The 20,653-nt window shown below is 45.2% G+C and overlaps 1 protein-coding gene across 3 annotated transcripts in view; it reads right to left on the bottom strand.

The window, feature by feature from the left end:
- LOC137360996 (netrin receptor UNC5C-like) overlaps positions 1-20,653 on the bottom strand; it is a 347,807-nt gene that overhangs the window by 126,683 nt on the left and 200,471 nt on the right. The window lies entirely within an intron of this gene.

Raw genomic sequence — 20,653 nt, forward strand, 5'->3', positions numbered from 1 at the left:
TTAAGACTGTGCTATGAATTCCTCTACCAGAGGAAATAGCTTTTCTGCATCTACCCTATCCAATCCCATTGTCATTTTAAACACCTCAATTAGATCATCCCTAAATCTTCTGAACTGAAGGGAAAGGTGCCAGGTTTATGCAACCTGTCCTCATGATTTAACTCCTGGTGTTATTCTGGTGAATCTGTGCTGCACCCCCTTCAAAGCCAGCATACCCTTCCTGAGGTGCAGTGCGTAAAGCTGAACGCAGTGTTCTGCTGAGGTCTGACCAAAGCTCTGCGTTGGCATGGGATCAGGTAAACCTAATCCCACTGGGAAAACAGTCTGCCAACAATTTGGTCTTGAAGAAAAATGGGGGAATGACAACTGTCTTAATGGTTCCAAACTAAAGTCTGAAATTCATTGTTTTCATCCAAATATTAGAGTGTGAATAAATACTTCCACGTTTAATACCTAGTAAGCTGACAGTTCATTCACCAATTGAATTATGTATTCTACAGAGGACTCATTTGCAAACAATATTTCCTCACTACATTTAAGAATGTCAATCAATCACAGCGGCATAAATAGAAAACCTTAATCTGTTGAGATGGGTTTCATCTTGAGACTTACCTATATGGGTGGGGACTGGGCTTGTTTGCAATCACCAGTGAGCAACAGTCAAATTAAATTCTGATAGTTCATAAATCATTCAGAATGCCATTGACAATACAAATATACAGAGTTAACAATTTTAGCTCTCTCGTGCTGGCGTATGTCTGAATGCAAATTTTAATCCCCAAATGCCAGAATTACTTACATCAGCAAAAGAAAAAAGACTCTGAACAGAAATAGTAACTGCATAGCCATTCTACTTTCCAATATTCAGTATGCCCTTTCAATTTGCACACGGTGCGACATACAATACTAGTTTGGCCGCCTAATACCCCCACATATTCAGTCAGCTACTTTAATAGCTTATTTTCAAATAATTGGCAAAAGAAATAGGAAGGAGGGAGATAAAAAGAATTTTTTGATGCAGCAAGTTGTGATCTGGAGTGCCCTGCCTGGAAGGGTGGTGGAAGCAGATTCCATCATAACTTTCAAAGTACATATACTTGAAAAGGAACAATTTGCAGGTCTATGTGGAAAGAGCAGGGGATTATGACGAATTGGATAGTTCTTTCAAAAAGCTGGCATAGGCACAATGGGCTGAATGGCCTCCTCCTGTGCTGTTAACACTATCATATATGGTTGAACGATTCTGGTATTTTACAGCTTGCAATTTAATCATATTACTGATGGCATAAAAAACAGCTCACATACATTTAAAAAATAATCTTAATTTTTTTTTGTGTGGGTGTGGGTGTGGGTGTGTGCTCCCATAGTGAAACAGAGTCTAGTGAGGTTGAACTGTTTGCTCAAAGCTCAGCTGTAGCTTTGGGGCATTGATAACCTTTGATTTCATTGACTGTTATGATTCAACAAATGCCAGTAAAAACTATTTTACTATAAATCCCGAGCAGTGATACTGAATTAAACTAGATGTTTCGCAGGCTTGTAACATGCAGCGAAATAACACTGGGGATCAAATCAAGGTAATTGATTCAGGACAACCAGCTGTCTATCCACTAGTCAACCTGATATCCACCGGCCGGTTAAAACAAAAGAGAATGACACCTGCCTCCTGACCCTAAAACTTTGTAACCCACCAGAGTGCTTCCTCTCGCTTACCCAGCTTAGAGTCATTCCACCCACTGGGGCTTTGGCGCGTTGGGCTGTTGGGGGTTGAGTTAAGGTTAACCTCTCCAACAACAACAACCAGTGGCGCGCCCAAAGCTCCGCTTCAAGGATGCTTGCAAGCGTGACATGAAGGCCCTAAATATTGACTATCATACCTGGGAGTCACTAGCTGGCGAAAGAGGGAAATGGTGACACATCCTGTGGACTGGTGTGCACTACCACGATGACCAGTTATTACAGCAGCTTGGCAACAGGCGCCAATGTCAAAAACAACAACTCACAGCGTCACTTGGCAGCTTCAGGTGCAGCACTTGTGGCAGAACCTGCCTGTCAAGGATTAGCCTTCACAGCTATCAGCAAAGGTGCACGAAGAGAAGACACCCAACCTAAATGGATTGTTTGCTGTGTGTCCATCATCTTTTGTAGTTGGAAGGATGCCAACCATGTTGGAAGAATCTCAAGCTTCAGGGACAGCTTTACTCTCCAAATCCCATTGGCTGGTCAATCGGCCGTGCCCTGGAGCAGTATGGACCTCTATAATTCAGGTGTGGAGCACACACCTGACATGTGGATAAGAGGACTGACTTTGCTCCAAGCATGTCATCCTGGAATCACCTCGATCCCAAAAGATGAGACCGATTTTTGAAACTTTTGGTATTGCCTTTCCTGGTACGATTATACAGATAGGAATTAATTTCAAAAAATTTAAATCATACTGGTGGAATTATGAAGAGCCCCTGATGAGAACAACCCATTTGGCTGTCCTGAAATCCCTGCTATACAGTTATATAAATTACAGCTTCCAACTTTTGCATTTGGTGCAGTTTAAGCAGTTGGAATAAGAAACTAGGGGTGGAATTTTGCCCTAACCCCCTCCCCCCCTCGAACTTCAGGAGGGGTAGGAGGCCAGGGGCTGGGGCGGTAAAATCAGATGGGCAGCAGCTGGGTGCTGCTACTGCCTCCTATCCACCTCTGCTGGTATTTTAGCAGCAGTGGATGGGCAGTTCACCACCTAGGGAGGCTGGCCAGTAGAACTGGATAGCTTTCCTGTGGCCTCAGGGGAGGGGGTCCCTCATGATCGGGCACCCTGCGCCCCAAGGATGGCCCTCCCCAGCGGCTTGGGCCACCCCACTGGAAGAAACCGCGAGCCGCCCTCGTAATCTTCTCTCCCCTCCCCCTCAACAGGGCCTGGCTGATAGGCTCTGATGAGCCCTGACCCCACTTACCTGCACTCTCAGGCCTCCTTAATGGCTGCTGCTCCAGGGACTGCTGCAGTCCCAGCTGTGGCCTCCGCTCCTGGTGCAGTTGCTGGGACTAAAGAGCTGCTGGCCCTCTGATTGGCTGGCAGCTCTTGGAGTTGGGACATCTTGCCTGAGCCAAGGTCGTGGCTTCCAGGGCCGGCGAAGGGGGGCTCGCCCCTGAAGTTCCAGCCATTGGGCGGGGCCACCGCCTCCTCATTAAATTCCAGCCTTGTAATCCCACTTACAGCACATTGCAGCCATTGTATTACCCTTTACATATGAAACTGGATGCTCTATCAATGAGTTAGAAGGAGATGATTATGTGTCGCACTTGATGACTTCACAACTAACTAATGTGATGTAATGGTAGCTTTCTTGTGACTTCGTGAAGCTGCTTAACCTTAGTGTGTGCTAGTACAGCATCTCTGGTGGCCATTTTAATTGAATAGCTTTTACAAAGAGGTACAGGTACGATGGGCCAAATGGTCTCCTTTTCTTTATCATTCTATGAGTGACAGAACGGGCAGCAAAATAGCCAAAGTCACAGGCAAAGAGAGAACGGCTTTTAGGAGGATTTTAAAGATGGGAGAGACAGGGTGGGGTTGGGGGTTTGCAGGGATGCGGTGGTTTCAGAGAGCAGAGCTGAGATAGCTGAATGTTGGAGAACGTGTTTGAAGATTGGAGAACATGGACCGAGGCATGTGGGTGTGGAAGACTGCAAAAGCAGGGCTGCGATGGAGAAAGGCCATGGAGATGTTAAAGACTGATCTTTAACTTAAACAAAATAATCATCAGTTTAAATATCTGGATGCCTCCTTTGCCTCTTATTGAAATCAATGAGAATGATATGTGTTGATGACCCAAAATGTTAAAATCATAGAATAATAGATAGATTAGGGAATTGAAGGCAGGTTTACTGTGAGGGGACTTGATTCCATGGCTAGTTTCACTTTATCGTCAGGGTGGGTCACTTGGTGTGAGTCTGGACTGTGGCCCCTAGATTGCTCAGTACCATGCATGAATTACCCATTGACCTATGCAGTGTGACACAAATATCACAAAGTATTAGCAGCATTTTAGAGAGAAACAGAGTGATCATTCAGAGTCAGCGATTGGCCTCAAGCTAGGTTTGTGTAAATAAGCAAATTGATGGGATCGATAATGGGTTAATCCGGAGTAAATCAATAAGGATTGACTCCTACGTTTCTGCCTAAGTGGTGCTTTAGTTGCAGTTTTGGCTGTTGTTTCAGTTCTAAATCTGTAAGATAACATCGAGTCTGCTCTTTAGCACATGCCGCGCCACTTTCACACATCCTCCTCCTCTTGTGATTCATGCCCAGAGAGCAGACCCAACGCCCTGCTAAAAATGGACATCAGTTTGCACTCATCCAATTGAGGAAGTTAGCTTATGATTTGTCATCTTTGGGACTGTTGTCTAACGCAGATCAAAGTCCTGATGTGAGGTTGTCATTATACAGCAGTGTCTCGTCACCTCTGTTCCTTAAAGAGACAATATCGACATAAGGAAAAGCTTTTATACACAACGAGTGGTTAGGATTTGGAGTGTACTGCCTGATAGGGTGGTGGATACAGATTCAATAGCAGCCTTTAAAAGGGAATTGGATAAAAACTTGAAGGAGAAAAAATTGCAGGCACACGGGGAAAGAGCGAGAGAGTTGGACTAACTGAGCTGCACTTCGAAAGAGCCAGCACACAGACTCAAAGGGCTGAATGGGCTTCTTCTGTACTGTACTATTTCATGCTTCTATGATTGATAAAACAACTTTATGATCTGCACTTTATCTCCCCCTTCTCTCTGGATGCTCAGCCATGCTACCATGCAGCTTACAACATGAGATGGATTAGTCAGCAATCTACTTCACCATAAAGAGTATCATAATCAAGTCAACCTGGTTCTTACTTGTGTCCACACAACACGCTCTCCAGTAAAGGTCTATAGAAGTGGGAACCCTGGCTGATTTTCCTTTTCCCTAGTTCAGGGACACTGACTCCAATCATAGTGCCCTGGCTGCTGCTCCAGATAAGATCACCAAACAAACCCATGATCTTTCTGGGTTGAATGGCACAGCACCCACACCATGACAGCGCCAATGAGCCATTGGGGAGCTCCAAGCTAGTAATAAGTGGGTGACATGATTTTTTTTTTTATTCGTTTCATGGGATGTGGGCGTCGTTGCCAAGGCAGGCATTTCGTCGACTCAGACCAATTCCTGGCTGCACCAGCAACTTAAGCTTTCCCAGTGGCGCAGTGGTTAGCACTGCAGCCTCACAGCTCCAGGGACCTGGGTTCGATTCTGGGTACTGCCTGTGTGGAGTTTGCAAGTTCTCCCTGTGTCTGCGTGGGTTTTCTCCGGGTGCTCCGGTTTCCTCCCACAAGCCAAAAGACTTGCAGGTTGATAGGTAAATTGGCCATTATAAATTGTCACTAGTATAGGTAGGTGGTAGGGAAATATAGGGACAGGTGGGGATGTTTGGTAGGAATATGGGATTAGTGTAGGATTAGTATAAATGGGTGGTTGATGGTCGGCACAGACTCGGTGGGCCGAAGGGCCTGTTTCAGTGCTGTATCTCTAATCTAATCTAATCTTAAACTTCCTGAAATGGCAACCTTGCCCATTACAACAGGTAAACATCCCACCTGTAATAGAATCATGTAGCAAAGAACGAAGCCATTTGGCCCATTGTCCCTGTGCCAGCTCTTTGAAACAGCTATTCACTTAGTCCTACCCGCCCTCCCTGCACATTTCCCATAGCCCTGTAATTATTTTTTTGCCTTTTCCAGTATATATCCTTTCGCTTTTGATAGCCACTATTGAATCGGCTTCACCAGCCCTTCTGGCAGTGCCTTCCATAGAGGGGACATTCCTTTTTGTAGTGATGCGTGCTCATAGTTACTACCATTCTGAGAACACAGTCTGGGGACTCACCCACAGTATAACTGTAGGCACAAGTCAGATTGCACTGCAAAATGTGGGTGCACAGTGAAGGAAGAGAACCACTTGAGTGCTTCAATATGAATTTCACAGATATTCTGAACTGCATGCTTACACATTGAAAAAGTTTCCTGTCTTCAGAGGAATTAAATTAGGAGTCTGGATACTGCTGGATTTCGGTAGCATCCAGGCTGCCCATACCCTAACTCGCACCAAGCCCTGTTCACCCAACACCCTTGTGCTCGCTGGCCTACATTGGCTCCTGGTTTGGCAATACTTCAATGTAAAAATTCTCATGCTCATTTTCAAATCCCTCTGTGACCTCATCCCCTCACTATCTCTAGAACCTCCTCCTGCCCTACAACCCTCCAAAACCTCTGCACTCCTCCAATTCCTCTTGCACATTCTCGATCTCCATTGCTCCACCATTGGTGGCTGGGTCTTCAGCCGCCTGGGCCCCCAGGTCTGGAATTCCCTCCCTAAACCTCGCCACCTCTCTCTCCTCTCTTAAGACGCTCCTTTACCTCTTTCCTCAGCCCTTGGTCATCTGTCCAACTGTCTCCTTCTGTGGCTCGGTGTCAAAATTTGTTTGAAAATACTCCTGTGAAGCACCTTGGGACGTTTTACTACTTTAAAGGCACTATATAAATGCAGATTGTTGTCTGGTTGATACTCTGGCTGAGACGCGATTACAATTCTCAGAGATCTCTCTGCATTTGCAGAATGATATTTGTCACTGCAAGGTGTCAATCCAGGATCATGAGGAGTGAGGTAATGAATGGACAGTCACCCAGATGAGGGGGAGGCAGGACACAAATCTGAGAGTGTTGTGCGATGCTGATAGTTAGCCTTACTGCAGTGCAGGATAGGAATGTCTTATCACTGGATATTGTGGGAACAATTTTAACCTAATTTTCCGGGATTGAATCCCATGGGATTGGGTGGAATGCTGGTTTTACATTCAGCCCAATATTACCCTCTGTTGGAAAGTTATGTCAAGCAGGGCGTAAAACCCACATTGCACCTAATCTCATCATTTTCCCGACGGGTGGATGAGATTAAAATTGACCCCATATGTGTGTTTCACTCAGTCGATCAGGAGTGTCCAAGCACAGCTCATGGGTGGCATGTGACCCTTGAACCCTGGCAATCCGGCCCTCGAAGCTCAAGCTTCTTTCTACTTCCATTTCTTATTTGATGGCTTGTCCTGGTTTAAATTCATGAGCCTGGAAGTCAGGTTTTTTAAATTTTAGTACTGCTATTTCATTGGTGGATGAATACATTTTGTATCAGCAACAGCAAATTACAGGGAACCTGGAGTTCATCTTGGCTTCAGGTGTCAGTTGTGGCTCACTGTGCCGGTGGTGGTCTCATCGCTCGGTCAGTAGCTTGGAGGTTCAAGTCTCACTCTAGAAGTTTGAGCACAGAAATTTAGGCTGGTATCTCCAATGCGGTATTGAGGGAGTACTACACTGTCAAAGCTGCTCTCTTTCAGATGAGGTGTTAAACTAATGTCCCCATATGCTCTTTTAGGTAGCCATTAAAGATCCCACGGCACTATTTTGAAAGGAGCAGGTGAGTTATCCCCAGTTCTGATAAAAGATCACAGACCTGAAAGGTTAACTCTGCTTCTCTCTGCACAGATGCTGCCTGACCTGTTGAGTATTTCCAGCACTTTCTGTTTTTATTTCAGATTTCCGGCATCAACAGTATTTTGTTTTTATTTTAGCGTTATCCCTGGTGTCCTGGTTAATATTGATATTTCAATCAACATCTCAAAATCTGGTCATTATCACATTGCTGTTTGTGGGAGCTTGCTGTGCACAAATTGGCTGCCACATTTCCTACATTACACCAGTGACTACACTTCAAAATTACCTTTTTGGCTGTAAAGTGCTTTGGGTGTCCTGAAATCTTGAAAGGCGCTACAGAAATGCAAGCCTTCTTTTTGCACATAGCCCCCAAGGTTCTAGGGTATGCACTCTGCAGACATAGAGGCAAAATGCTTGGTAGATTATTACAAAACAGTTTTACTTTTAGATGTTAATGACTGGCCCTCCTTCCCAGCTGTATATTATTCTTCAGCTGGAAAGAGAATATGGGTTGGGCAATCGACTCCTTCAGAACCGCGTTCATCACTATCTCATGGTCAACAGAAGGCTCATCTCCGTGCATCAGGCCTTGTCCAGACTGTTCTTCCACTCTGCACCACCTCCACCCTTCCACTGCACCCCATCAACATTCCCTGCTTTGTTCTACATGCCCAACAAAAACTGACTATACTCACCCAATAGTGGCAGTCAAGCCCAGAAAGCAAAGGCTGGGGACTGGGGCTCAGATCATTAGGCCGAGGAGACCGATACCCGAAAAAAGCAGTTATAGCAACAACAATTTGCCTTTATATAGTGCCTTTAACATAGTAAAATGTTCCAACATGCTTCAAAGGAGCTTGACACCAAGCCCCAAAATGAGATATTAGGACAGATGACCAAAAGCTTGGTTAAAGAGGTAAATTTTAAGGAGCATCTTCAAGGAGCTGTAAGAGGTAGAGAAGGGGAATGGTTTAGGGAGGGAATTCCAGAGCTTAGGGCCCAGACAGTTGAAGGCATGGCCACCAATGCTGAAGTGATTAAAATCTGGAGATGTGCAAGAGGCCAGAATTGGAGGAGTTTAGAGATCTCGGAGGGTTGTAGGGTTGTGGGAGGTTACAGACATGGGGAGGAGAGAAGACCTTGAATCCGTTTCGAATTGGCTGCTATGGACTTCACTTCATGAGAAGCAAAGCATTTTTAAGTTCATTCGACAACAAAATACAAACATGTGTTTCTATTCTGTTTGTTATTCCTGATGAACAACCCATTAGTTGGTTTAATGGTTGACCCAGGGTCAAAAAATTATTAAATCTTAAAAGAGTCCAGTACCCTTTTCAGAAGCCTAGCATTCCTTTGACACATCAGTCATAGATAGCCAGGGGCCTCTGACCTAGCCTTTAACCTGGATTACTAATTAAGGTGGACAAAGCTTAGATTCATAAATCTTTTGTGAGGTCTATTCATACGAGTGGCCCGAGGCTTTTGAGGAGCGCCCATATCTTATTCCTGACAATGTGAAGAAAGCCCCATCCAAGCCTGCTACCACATGCAGTAAGGATAAAGCATTCACAGAGACCCGCATTGATCACTCAGTCTAAACAATTGAGAGTTTAGAGAGAGTTCTTCATACCTAATTCTCCATGGGTTAAATCCAGCTCTATCCCCCCCACTGCAAATTTGTCCGGTGTTGAGCGGAGTTCTGAATATTGAGGACTCTCTTTAATTTTCCCTCATTGCTGCCACATCTGAAACTCCAGTTTTGTCCCATTGATTGTCTAACATATGCCGGAAAGGGAAAAGCTCCAGTCGTGTCCTTGATTCGGCTCAACAACTTTGTAAAATGGTCTGCATGTGTGGGCAAAGCATGCACTATGCACTTGAACAGACAGTACCAGCAGAAAGGCCAGTGAACGCAGCAGTGTGTTTCTGTACTACGAGGATTTGGAAAGTTCAGATGTCTGGTTTTGTGAGTGCTGATGAATCATTCTAATTATGGTCTAGGGTTCACTGAAAATTTATTCCTGCCCAAATATTACTGACACAATAAACACAGCCTGTGAAGGTGACTAACCCATCTCATTTTTTAGATAAATGTTCCAAGTTGGCTAAAAAGAGTTGTCTTGCCAAGAAAACACTGTTGGGGCAAGACAAACAATCACAAGTGGTATAAATTGTTTCCAGTTCTGAAGAAAAATTATAAATGTGTCAGACATTTAAGTCTGCTTGTTTCAAGGGAAAGATATTATTAGCAAGCCACTGATGCCAAGTATAGTTTTCATTCAGCTCAAGAGAGGCTCGATGTTTATCTGCCAAAGTCCTCACAAGGCTGATGGAAAGAAAGAACTTGCATTTCTATAGCAACTTCAGGACATTCCCGAAATACATTACAACCAATGAAGTATTTTTGAAGTTTATTCACTGTTGTAATGTAGGATACACAGCAATCAATTTGCATGTAGCAAGCTCCCACAAACAGCAATGTAATAGGACTCTTGCTATTCCTGATATTTATCAATGACCTAGACCTTGGTGTACAGGACACAATTTCAAAATGTGCAGATGATATGAAACTTGGAAAGATTGTAAACTGTGAGGAGGATAGTGTAGAACTTCAAAAGGAAGTTTTGAAAGGTTGGTGGAATGGGCGGACAAGTGGCAGATGAAATTTAATGCAGAGAAGTGTGAAGTGATTCATTTTTAGTAGGAAGAACATGGCGAGACAATAGAAAATAAAGGGTACAATTCTAAAGGGGTTGCAGGAGCAGAGGTACTTGGGTGTTTAGTTTAGTTTAGAGATACAGCACTGAAACAGGCCCTTCGGCCCACCGAGTCTGTGCCGACCATCAACCACCCATTTATACTAATGCTACACTAATCCCATATTCCTACCACTTCCCCACCTGTCCCTATTTTTCCCTATCACCTACCTACACTGGGGGCAATTGCTAATGGCCAATTTACCTATCAACCTGCAAGTCTTTGGCATGTGGGGGGAAACCGGAGCACCCGGAAGAAACCCACGCAAACACAGGGAGAACTTGCAAACTCCACACAGGCAGTACCCAGAATTGAACCCGGGTCACTGGAGCTGTGAGGCTGCGGTGCTAACCACTGCGCCACTGTGCCGCCCATACGTATATAAATCATTGAAGGTGGCAGGACAGGTTGAGAGAGTGGTTAATAAAGCATCCTAGGCTTCATTAATAGGGGAATAGAGTACAGAAGCAATGAAATTATGTTGAACTTGAGTAGAACACTGGTTCAGCCTCAACTAGAGTATTGTGTCCGGGTCTGGCTGCCACACTTTAGGAAAGATGTGACGGCATTAGAAAGAGTGCAGAAAAGATTCATGAGAATGGTTCCAGGGATGAGGAACTTCAGTTACATGGATAGCATGGAGAATTTGGGACTGTCTTCCTTGGAGTAGGTTGAGAGGAGATTTGATAGAGGTGTTCAAAATTATAGGGGGTCTGAACAGAGTAGACAGGGAGAAACTGTTCCCATTGGTGGAAGGATCGAGAACAAGGGGGCACAGATTTAAAGTAATTGGCAAAGGAAGTAATAGCAACATGAAAATCCTTTTCATGCAGCAAGTGGTTAGGATCTGGAATGTACCACCCGAGAGTGTGGTGGAGACAGGTTCAATCGAGGCTTCAAGATGGAATTATTATCTGAAAAGGAAGAAAGTGCAGGGTTATGGGGAGAAAGCGGGACAGTGGCACTAGGTGAATTGCTCTTTTGGAGAGCCAGTACAGACACGACGGGCCGGTTGGCCTCCTTCTGTACTGTAACAGTTCTGCGATTAAGTAAATATTTTGGTGATGATGGTTGAGGAGTAAATATTGACCTTGAAGAGCTCCCCTGTTTATCTTCAAATAGTGTCGTGGGATCTTTTGCACACATGAGAAGGAAAACATCTGAGAGGTGGCAGCTCTCCCTCAGGACTGGCACTGGGAGCATCAGCCTAGACTTTGTGCACAAGTTTCTGGAGTGGGACTTGTACCCACAATCTTCTGATTCAGAGGTAAAAGAGCTACCCACTGAGCTATAATACACAGGCAAAGGGTGGGGGGGGGGGGGGGGGGGGCGGGTGGTGGCTGGTGAAGTTGGTGGTGGTGGGGGTTGCCACATTTGTGTCCAGTCTATGAAAATAGACTCCTGATACTGTCATGACTTGTGAAGCTAGTTATTCTGTGCTGAAAAAAAAACATTTGTTTAATGTGGTAACAACTAAGCTACAAGCCATGTCTAAACAAATAGCCTTTTATCTAAACCAGTTTAGAAATTATACTTTGGGTAATTAAATAGTTTTTGCACTAACGTGTCTTTGCAGAAAGGACGAGAAAGCAAGCTCAAAGCTTTTCCCTTTAATAGATAATTAACCCAATTTTTCACCGATAATCAATGAAGTTCTCAGAAAATGGAAGATGTACTAAAGGGAGAATAAGTGATGACTGCCCAAGACATTTTTTTTTATAAGAAATCATAAATATCTAAGTAGCAAGAGATTTATCTCTATAGAACTTTAATTCACATTAGAAATCCATTAGCTGGTTCAGAGAAAAATGACTCCTGCCAGGCAAGCCAAAAAGCATTGTAAAAAATTATGACAAGCTCATTATTGAGCTACTTATCCTGCCACCACTAGATGGCAAGTTCTAAGCCGTCAATGCCTAATTTGGGAAAGGGGGACAATTATTCTTTTGCAATGGAAGTGTCAGCCATACGGAATACAAAAGAAAGAAGTGCATCTCCACCACTTACACCATCTGCACTTAACCCGGGCATCAGCCTTTATCAATCGAATGTCACTAACCATTGGCCTGAAATAGGCGGGTTATTAATTCGAGTTTGTTTGAGAAAGAAAGAAGGATTTACATTTTACAATGCCGTTTACCACTTCAGGACCTCCCAAAGAATTTTACAGCCAACTCAATAATTTTGAAGTGTAATCACTTTTGTAATAGGAAATGCAGCAGTCAATTTGTGCACAGCAAGCACCCACAAACAGCAAGGTGATGATGAACAGATCATCTGTTTTTAAGTGTTGGGTGAGGGATAAATATTGGTGAGGACACTGGGAGAGAACTCCCTTGCTATCTTTGAGATAGTGCTGTGGGATCTTTTATGCCCACCTGAGAGGGCAGACGGCACCTTGGTTTAACATCTCAGCCTTGGAGAATGAGGTGCTCCCTCAAACCACTACCTGTGGACAGGTATTCCAGAGGATTTCAAAAACGAAATCAGTGGACTCCAATAAGCAACAGGAGAACAGTATCACAAAATGATGAATGGCCAGATGTTAAATGTGGCTTGAATGATGAGAACATTTAAAAAGTAGGACATCAAAAGGAAGAATGGGAAGGAAGTCTAGGATAGGGTAAGGGGACATGGACTGGAGACAGAGCAAACTTTGAGCCTGAAAATTAACAAGGCAGAGGGTACATCCCAGTGTATGGGGTAAAATCTGTCTACCATCACAACTGACCCTGCCAAAACTGGCAGAATCTGAGGGAGGTCCCTTAATTTGATTGGCAATGGTTGGCAACCCCACCACGAAGAGCACATTTTGGGCATTAGCCAATTAGAGGATGCAAGCTGTAGCAGAACAGTGGTAAGAACCATTCCCAATGCATCTGCCCACCCTCCCATTCCCCCACCGCAGCAACCCCCCCCCCCTACCCCCCCCCCCCCCCCGCTTCCTCCACCCCACTTTGTAAAGGATAACCTGCATTTGAATGATTTTAATGCTCTTACTTTCACTTCATGGGTCTAGGCCACAATCACAGCCTGATCTTCCAGGTTTACAGTGTAACTGTTATTTGGTGGGTCAATATGCCTAGTCCCGCCAGGTATATTGTCACATAGCTAAGACATATTTGATCAAGATTCTTTTCATGACATCTCCTCTCCCCTGCCATTGTTACCGTGATCCCAGATAACCACTTGCCATGTTTTGAGCAACTGCCATGTTAGGACAAAGAATATTACAATCATGAATGAACAAAGAACCAGTTTGTCACTCCAGTCCTTTTATAGGAGCAGAGACAAGCCCAGAATGTAGAGTTGCCAACTCTCCAGGATTGGCCTGGAATCTCCAGGAAATGAAGATTAATTTCCAGGGCACTGCTACAAGCAACACTTGGGAGAAAAATCATTGAGACATTAAAAACAAATAATTCTTGGAACAATTGTTTACGAGTTATTAAACTATCAGACATAGGGGAAAAGGGGCTGCATGATTGACAGTCAAGAATCATCCAATCAGGTGATGAAGAGCCTAATCATTTTCTGATTGGCCGTGAGAATGCGGTACACTGTGAGGGTAAGAGTGGTGTGCGACCAACGGTGGATATATGGGGGCTGGGGGCGGTGGGGAGTGATGGGGCGATTGGAGATAGGAGGTCATATGATGACAGCTCCAGGAATATGTCCAACCAGGGTCGGCAACTCTCTTGAAATGAATGAAATTGATTACGGCGAATTTCACACGATTGGGTGGGCGCTGAGGGCGTGGAAGGGGCTAGAATTTTCTTTCTGATGTAATTTTCCACTTGCTGACTTTCCAAAGCCTTTTGACTTGATGTAAAAGGCAGTCAAAAAGAGTGAAATTGGATTATGCCCCCAGTGCAAAACGGGCTCATAGTGAATTGGCAGCTGATGTTTCATCGTGCCCGATCATCTTTCAACTGAAGGTCACACAACGATGGTTCAAAATCTTTTTGGAGACTCGGTTACTTATTCATTGCCACTTTTACTTGGTTTGAGATTGCAAATCTTGGAAATATTTTCCAGTACAATAGAAAATAAAAGCTGGCGGGGTGAAAAATCAACTGTCGATTCGCTACGAGCTGCTTGTGTAGACTAGTTTACCCCTCCAAATTCTTTAAGTTACCAGCTTCAGTCTGTTACCGATGAGATTAGTCATTGCTGAGTGCTGTGTGAACTGAGGTGACACAGGAAAATCAGATGCTCTTCAATGCACTGAACCAGAAATTAACACACATAGCTGACAACCTGAAAATCAGTAACCTGATCAATGGACTGTGGAATGCATGCTTCTGGATCAGTTCATGTAATTTAGACTTATTCACTAAGCAGCAGACAGATTGCACCATGCGTTCCCAGCAGTAGATATTGATAAGTACTTCTAGCGATCTCATATCCCACTTATTGCATTAGTTAACGGGTCACCCATGCAAAGATTCATTTGTCTCTTTATTAAAACTTTTAGAGTCTGATACAATGGCTGGTCTGCTCTTGTGTCAGCAGGAGGGCTCGAATTTCCATCAAGAGTCCAAATCTGTGACGTGATGGCAATGCCAACTGTGCAATGGGGTGAATTTCACCCACTCTGGGCTGACTGTAAAGTACTTTGCAATGGTAGAGTATTCTGTCTCAGTTTTAGATAGCTGAGGATCAATATCAATTTTCGAGAGAAGACAATTTGTCAGCAGTGTGTCAGCTTAGGTTCAGTGGGTAGCTCTCTTACCTCTCAGTCAGAAGCTTGTAGCTTTAAGTCCCACTTTAGGGACTTGAGCGCAAAAATCTATGCTGACACTCCAGTGCAGTAATGAGGGAGTGTTGTTAGAGGTGATGTCTTTCAGATGTGACATTAAACTGAGGCCTTGTCTGTCCTCTAAGGTGGATATAAAGATTCCCATGGTACTATCTCAAAGAAGAGTAGTGGAGTGCCCCTGGTCAACATTTGTCAGTCTGCCAACATCACTGAAGCACATTAGGGGGAATTTTATCCTGGCGGCAGGAATCTCGGCATCTGGAGAAACCGAGGCTGAGATCCCCACGGCACCTCTTCTATGGAAGGCTCGTTGAATTTAGTGTCAATCAGGCACTTAATTGGACAGCGGCAGGCCTTCCATGGGATTGAGGACCCCGGCGCTGGAAGTACCGCCCTTGCAGAGCTGCCGGCCAGTTAGTGCCTGCTGCTGCAAGTGCAAGGAGCGTCGCTGGAACCAGACCTCAGGTAGGGTGGGAGAGGTCGTGGTGTGGGGGTCGCCAGGGAGGGGGGGTTCAGCAGCAAGGGCAGGTGGGTGGCCCTCGGCAGACCCTAAGTGCCTTTTAATGGGACCCCGTCCCCGGAGCTGGGAAGCAGCCTGCATGGTTTCCGTGGTGTGCTTCCCATGTGGCAACAAGGCTAATTGCGGCTGCAGCAAGAAGAGGCCCTTAATTGTGGTTAATTGCTCAGTTAAGGGCCTCAGTTGGTGGCGGGGTGGGAAGGCTGTTCACAGGCCTTGCCGCCCCGGGCTAAATTTTTGCGGGAGCCCCTTCCCCCCCACACCCACCATCCCTCCAGATTTTATGCTCGCTCCACCTCCAACCCTGCTATGGGGGAGAGCATAAAATTCCCCTTATTAACTTCTCATTATCATGTTACTATTTGTGTGAGCTTGCTGTGTATGAATTGGCTGCCACATTTCTTATATTATGCAGTGACTATAACAATTCTTTAAGGTGATAGTCCAGGCAAGATTCAAATGTAAGGGAACGGGAAGATGAAGTCTAACTGGCAAAGCGGGAAATAACAAATCGCCAGCCCCATTTGACAAAGATCAGGTGATGTGCACGATGGGCTGCTGATTCACTCATGCTAGTTTTGCACTACCCCATTCAGACTCTAGCAGTGGCCAAGAAGAGAGGGGTGGTTCAAAATGACCAACATTCTTTACATGTTGTCCATACTTCTAACACAACAAATGGTCCACACTCTTTAACAGCAAGTGGGCTGAATCAAATATTTAAACTGGACTGTTGCCAGAGGCTATGATTGGATTTTGGTGGGATGTTCAATAAAAGTTCAGGGCTAGGGTTTTTAAGCTAAGTATTTTAACATCAACCCTGCACAGTGATCACAATAAAGCTATGCACATCTGGTGTTACAAAAATAACTTACATAGCACCCTTAATGTTGTAAAACGTCCCAAGGCACTTCACAGGAGCACTATCAAGCAAAATTTGACACCAAACCACATAAAGAGAGGTAACCTAAAACATAGTCAAAGAGGTAGGTATTAAAGGAGCATCTTAAAGCAGGTGAGGGAGCTAAGAAGGTGGAAAGGTTTGGGGAGGGAATTCCAGAGCTTAGGGCCTAAACAGCTGAAGGCTCAGCTGTCAATAGTGCAGTGAAGGATATCGGGGATGTGCAAGACGCTGGAACTGAAGAAGCGCAGAGGTCTATTTAGGGTTGTAAGGTTGGAGGAGATTACAGAGATAAAAAGAGGGCGAGGCCATGGAGGGGACAGAAGACAATGAAATGTTGTGCTGTGTTCTTAAGTTCTCTTAAATGATAACCGCAGACTTTATTTTCAGATTCAACACAAACACTATTTACTGTCTTACTTATTTACATTGCATGATCTCAGGACCAGGTCTCAGGTCTTTTCCTCGCAAGTGTGTGTGTGTGTGTGTTGCATCAGTGGCCTGGTCTGTTAAAGGTACAGTTTCCTAAAGGTGAAGTCACCATTACCTTACATTACAAACAAGAATGAGAATTTTACAATCGAAGTGTTGCTGCACCAAATGCCAAAGGAGGCCAACGAGTTAATTATTTAGGCATAAGTTATAGGGCTGGTTCTGCCTTGTGACACAAATCAGCATGTATATGATTTCCGAAGTCGCAATCGCTGTAAGTGCAGATTGGGGAATTAGCCCCTACATCTTTTCTTTTGGGCCTCCTTATCTCGAGAGACAATGGATACGTGCCTGGAGGTGGTCAGTGGTTTGTGAAGCAGCGCCTGGAGTGGCTATAAAGGCCAATTCTGGAGTGACAGGCTCTTCCACAGGTGCTGCAGAGAAATTTGTTTGTCGGGGCTGTTGCACAGTTGGCTCTCCCCTTGCACCTCTGTCTTTTTTCCTGCCAACTACTAAGGCTCTTCGACTCGCCACATTTTAGCCCTGTCTTTATGGCTGCCCGCCAGCTCTGGCGAACGCTGGCAACTGACTCCCACGACTTGTGATCAATGTCACAGGATTTCATGTCGCGTTTGCAGACGTCTTTAAAGCGGAGACATGGACGGCCGGTGGGTCTGATACCAGTGGCGAGCTCGCTGTACAATGTGTCTTTGGGGATCCTGCCATCTTCCATGCGGCTCACATGGCCAAGCCATCTCAAGCGCCGCTGACTCAGTAGTGTGTACAAGCTGGGGATGTTGGCCGCCTCGAGGACTTCTGTGTTGGAGATACGGTCCTGCCACCTGATGCCAAGTATTCTCCGGAGGCAGCGAAGATGGAATGAATTGAGACGTCGCTCTTGGCTGACATATGTTGTCCAGGCCTCGCTGCCATAGAGCAAGGTACTGAGGACACAGGCTTGATACACTTGGACTTTTGTGTTCCGTGTCAGTGCGCCATTTTCCCACACTCTCTTGGCCAGTCTGGACATAGCAGTGGAAGCCTTACCCATGCGCTTGTTGATTTCTGCATCTAGAGACAGGTTACTGGTGATAGTTGAGCCTAGGTAGGTGAACTCTTGAACCACTTCCAGAGCGTGGTCGCCAATATTGATGGATGGAGCATTTCTGACGTCCTGCCCCATGATGTTCGTTTTCTTGAGGCTGATGGTTAGGCCAAATTCATTGCAGGCGGCCGCAAACCTGTCGATGAGACTCTGCAGGCACTTTTCAGTGTGAGATGTTAAAGCAGCATCGTCAGCAAAGAGGAGTTCCCTGATGAGGACTTTCCGTACTTTGGACTTCGCCAGGGTTGGAGCCGACCATGACTCATGGCCCTCCTGCCTTGGGCGCTATGGCGTTGGAAGGATGAATGAGAACGGGCAGAGACTGCTTGAGTTGTGTACCTATCATAACCTCTGCATCACCAACTCGTTCTTTCACACTAAACCCTGTCACCAGGTTTCATGGAGGCACCCAAGATCGCGTCGTTGGCACCAGCTAGACCTCATTGTCACAAGGCGAGCCACCTTAAACAGTGTTCAAATCACACGCAGCTTCCACAGTGCAGACTGCGACACCGACCACTCCCTGGTGTGCAGCAAGGTTAGACTCAGACCAAAGAAGTTGCATCACTCCAAGCAGAAGGGCCACCCGCGCATCAACACGAGCAGAATTTCTTATCCACAGTTGTTACAAAAATTTCTAAATTCACTTGTAACATCCCTTCAAAACACTCCCACAGGGGATGCTGAGACCAAGTGGGCCCACATCAGAGACGCCATCTATGAGTCAACTTTGACCACCTACGGCAAAAGTGCGAAGAGAAATGCAGACTGGTTTCAATCTCATAATGAAGAGCTGGAACCTGTCATAGCCGCTAAGCGCATTGCACTGTTGAACTACAAGAAAGCCCCCAGCGATTTAATATCCGCAGCACTTAAAGCAGCCAGAAGCACTGCACAAAGAACAGCCAGGCGCTGCGCAAACGACTACTGGCAACACCTATGCAGTCATATTCAGCTGGCCTCAGACACCGGAAACATCAGAGGAATGTATGATGGCATGAAGAGAGCTCTTGGGCCAACCATCAAGAAGATCGCCCCCCTCAAATCTAAATCAGGGGACATAATCACTGACCAACACAAACAAATGGACCGCTGGGTTGAGCACTACCTAGAACTGTACTCCAGGGAGAATGTTGTCACTGAGACTGCCCTCAATGCAGCCCAGCCTCTACCCCTACATCACCTATACTGATAACTGGGCAGTGAAGGTGCAAAATTTAGATTTATTTTGGAGTGCCAGTTAGGACCAGCAGCTAGGGTGCCAAAGCATACACAATCACAGCCTTACATGAGGGCTAAGAAATTGTACAAAGGGCTCAGCAAAGAGTTGCTATTAGGAAATGGGCGACACACGAACAAAGCACAGGATAATCTCATTAAGAAATGGGGAAGGCCATTGTCATATCGTCTGATGGTCCCAGACAACATCAATTCACCCCCGTAAACCTGTTATACAGAATACACACACATTCTTTACTGTCTCCGGAGGGACAATACCAAGTCTCTTACTGTACAGGAACACCAAAGCCCACCAGAGGCCATTGTGCTGTGGCCTCTGCCTACTTAATACCATTAAGTTGTAACTGATAATGAAAACGTATATAAACTGTGCTCATTTGGACCTCGGTGGAGAAGCGCCTGGTCTGCCCAGCGTTGGCTTCCCGCATGCGTAATAAAGACACCACTTGATTATTGCAACTGGACTCCGAGTGTTGAAATTTTATTACAGAGTATTTCTCGGACCTTTCAGCAGCGTTACCATCTTATGTAACTGAGCTTTATAATAATGTCATAACTACATGATTAAAACCTTGAAACTCCGATCGGTGGAGTCAGCCTATATGAGCACATTTGTTTGCAAATTCATTAGAGATAGTCAGCACGGTTTTGTGAAGGGTAGGTCGTGCCTCACAAACCTTATTGAGTTTTTCGAGAAGGTGACCAAACAGGTGGATAAGGGTAAAGCAGTGGATGTGGTGTATATGGATTTCAGTAAGGCGTTTGATAAGGTTCCCCATGGTAGGCTATTGCAGAAAATACGAAAGTATGGGGTTGAAGGTGATTTAGAGCTTTGGATCAGAAATTGGCTAGCTGAAAGAAGACAGAGGGTGGTGGTTGATGGCAAATGTTCATCCTGGAGTTTAGTTACTAGTGGTGTACCGCAAGGATCTGTTTTGGGGCCACTGCTGTTTGTCATTTTTATAAATGACCTGGAAGAGGGTGTAGAAGGGTGGGTTAGTAAATTTGCAGATGACACTAAGGTCGGTGGAGTTGTGGATAGTGCCGAAGGATGTTGTAGGGTACAGAGGGACATAGATAGGCTGCAGAGCTGGGCTGAGAGATGGCAAATGGAGTTTAATGCGGAAAAGTGCGAGGTGATTCACTTTGGAAGGAGTAACAGGAATGCAGAGTACTGGGCTAATGGGAAGATTCTTGGTAGTGTAGATGAACAGAGAGATCTTGGTGTCCAGGTGCATAAATCCCTGAAGGTTGCTACCCAGGTTAATAGGGCTGTTAAGAAGGCATATGGTGTGTTAGCTTTTATTAGTAGGGGGATCGAGTTTCGGAGCCACGATGTCATGCTGCAGCTGTACAAAACTCTGGTGAGACCGCACCTGGAGTATTGCGTGCAGTTCTGGTCACCGCATTATAGGAAGGATGTGGAAGCTA

This window comes from Heterodontus francisci, chromosome 1, assembly GCF_036365525.1.
Source record: "Heterodontus francisci isolate sHetFra1 chromosome 1, sHetFra1.hap1, whole genome shotgun sequence".
In the NCBI taxonomy this organism is placed as follows: Eukaryota; Metazoa; Chordata; class Chondrichthyes; order Heterodontiformes; family Heterodontidae; genus Heterodontus; species Heterodontus francisci.